This window comes from Pinus tabuliformis, chromosome 8, assembly GCF_031772625.1.
Source record: "Pinus tabuliformis cultivar Carrire ecotype Pingquan chromosome 8, CPIR1, whole genome shotgun sequence".
Lineage (NCBI taxonomy): Eukaryota > Viridiplantae > Streptophyta > Pinopsida > Pinales > Pinaceae > Pinus > Pinus tabuliformis.
The window spans coordinates 1,611,489,757-1,611,492,714 of NC_142294.1; the positions used below are offsets into that span (position 1 = coordinate 1,611,489,757).

General features: G+C 36.7%; 1 non-coding gene across 1 annotated transcript; it reads right to left on the minus strand.

Moving 5' to 3' along the window:
* Positions 1-1,146: 1,146 nt before the first annotated feature.
* LOC149242214 (U6 spliceosomal RNA) lies at positions 1,147-1,250 on the minus strand. Its single transcript, XR_016246827.1, has one exon. It is a non-coding gene; the product is annotated as a U6 spliceosomal RNA (small nuclear RNA).
* Between the last annotated feature and the right edge of the window lie 1,708 nt (positions 1,251-2,958).

Sequence of the window (2,958 nt, forward strand, 5' to 3'; positions counted from 1 at the left end):
ACTCACAATTTAATTCAATAACAAATTAAATTGGAATTTCTTGTTCCCATTTCTCGATGGTTTTAACTATTTACCATGGATAAGAAGCTCAAATTCTATCTAATCATATCTTGGATACTTCACCTCTTATCAATTGAGCTCATCCTCCAATCATATGTGGATTTCAAGCCTAAGATGGTAAGTCCTAAACTTCCATCCTTCTCCTATAAATTTACTGCAATCCATAGCATCAGGGTTGGCTTCTGGAGATTGATAGCACCCTTATGCTGCTGCTTTGAACTTAACGGAGTCATCGTATTCATGCATTAGGGTTTATGTTAAGGTGTTCTTTGTGACAAGGAAGGATAATTGAATTTGGGGAGACATCTACAAAGTTAGCTATGATTTACGGTTGTAAACTCTCTCGTATATTTATAATACAAAGAGTATATTGTTTCCCTATATTTGTTGCGTTATGTTTACACTCATGTATTTTAATGCCATGTTGATTCACTTAATAGAGATGTTAAATTATGCTACATAGATATTGTGGATCATTTGATTGTTTTAGTCGTGTGTGTAGGTTCTAATTATAGCACTTGGAGCTACAATTGGAGCTTACAAGTGAGGAGGAAAGGGAATCATGCTTCTGTTTCCAGGTAGGCTTCATTCCCATACTCTAATTTCTCTAAGGAAAACATTGTGTTCTTTTTATTCTGTTGTTCTAGATTATGCCACTAAGTCTAGGGAAATCACTTTGTCTGCAATCAAAAATTTTGGTTAAGAAGGGGGGAGATGGGGGTGAGGTGAGGAGAAACCACTCTAGTAAATCAAGCGGGTGAGACATGAAGAAACCAATCTAGTAAATAGCAAGATATGGGGATGATGAATATCTCTTGCAAGGACCCCTCACCAGCTCCCAAAAACTGGATATGCACCCGCTGTGATACCACTCTTAAATTGATCATTGTCGATTTTTCAATGATCGAAGGTAGATCTTTTACACACTTCTACATCGTACCTAACCCACATTCTTACTATTATTTCACATGAATTCAACTTGTGTCTTAACATAATTTATACACACAAAAACATGGTTACACATAAGACATACTTTCATTACGATCAATATTAATTACACACTAAGGCCTATTTCTTCCTTTTGTATAAAATTTAGACTATTTCTCAATTTCTGCATGTCATCCTTGCACGAGGGGCATTCTAAGATTCTTTGTATCATTCCAATTTCATTAGATTCCTCTCGGCTTGGTCTACATTGTGGTTTCCTCTCTTAATGCTCATAGGTTACATATAACTAATAATGAATAAAAGGATGGGATCATTCCATATTCTATCTCATCTCATTGTATCACTAATATCCCTCAGGCATAAAGAAAACCATATCATTTACATGCAATTCAAGGAAATTGTGTCCTCTTGCCATGACGTGCCTTCTACAGGATTCAATTGTCGATAATTGATTACGACTTGAGGGTTTTATGCCCATACATTAGTCAGTGTAATTTGTCACGGGTTCATCTATTTTAGCTTAAAATTGAATTATTTTTATTAGAGCTTCAATTTTTTTGACTTAAATTCGAATAAACTTCTCATTGTTTTATTAAATCATGTTTTGTGCATTCGAGCTATTTGAAATGCATTGATATCTAGATAAATTTTATCCAAGTGTCGATTGATTTACAACACTATAATGATTTGTAGCCTCAAATTCATTGTCAATGGTTATGATCAAGAACGAGAGAGAATGAACTCGAATTTACAGGCGTTAGAGAAAAAAAGGCTAGGGGAATTAACCCAAGGGTAGAGGAAAACCCTTGCCAATGTTAATGATGGGACATCAACATTATTGTTTGTGGGATCAACTTTCACCTCCTATGTTATATTGTTTTTAGAGAGCTTCATACATTTATATTCTATTGCTAGGATCAAGGGGGATCACATCCAATGGTACACATGAGTTGAGGGCCCCGCCTTACTTCTAACCTTTAACGAAGGGGGATAGGAAGGGGGAGGCAGCTACAAGTGGTTTATGCACAATACTATCCAGAAAAAAATTGATGGTGTTTCAGTTAAATCTGCAAGGAATTGTTGCTCCGTGATCTCATGTCCAGAGCAAATAACCAGACAAAGAAGAATATAATCAATGGGAAAAAATCTAATTTTCGGCCCAGATGCCTAATCATGCAGTAAACAATTGGATCTATGTTATAAAGATGAGGGACCGCACCTGGAATCCTCGCATGTCGGGGAAGGGTTTTGAGTTCGATGCAGATATTCCGCTCCTCTCGAGTGATCCAACACGTCCACAATAAATATCTATCCTTACACACAGTCACGAAAAAAGCAAAGACTACATGTGATGTTCCTTGGAAGATCATTAGATCAAAAGCGATAGATATCGATAAATAACATGATGAAAACAAACTCATATAAGGAAGGGAACATGTATTTCCATTAATCATAAAAGAAACAATACAATGATGGAATTTAACCTCCAAGTCTCTTCTCCAAAATCTGAGAGAGTTTCCCCACTATATCCAAGAAGTCAACATGAAGAATAGTATGTTTGTGAGAAAGGACCTCACAAGCTCATAGCAGCATAATCCCTAGATCAGAATCTCAACATTAGCTCTCCAAAACTCGCAAACTAGTTGATCCTCTCTGATAATCCAGTATAAATAGGAATAAGATAGGTCCCAGGAGAATGTATTTGGACACTCAAGACAAAGAGAAGTCATAGAAACTTCTAATATATAAGTCCTAGCCAGCTCAAATAGATGAGGAGTTGAACTAATCTCCTAGGGACTAACACACCCTAGAAGAAATTCGTAGCCATTGGAACTGAAAGGGGAGAAAAAGTCATTGGTCGCTCCCATAGAGTGGGCCTAAGAGTGACTTTGAGTCTACAATCACTCCCATAGGCTTCTGTGCAAGAGACTTTGGTTCTACAGTCACTCC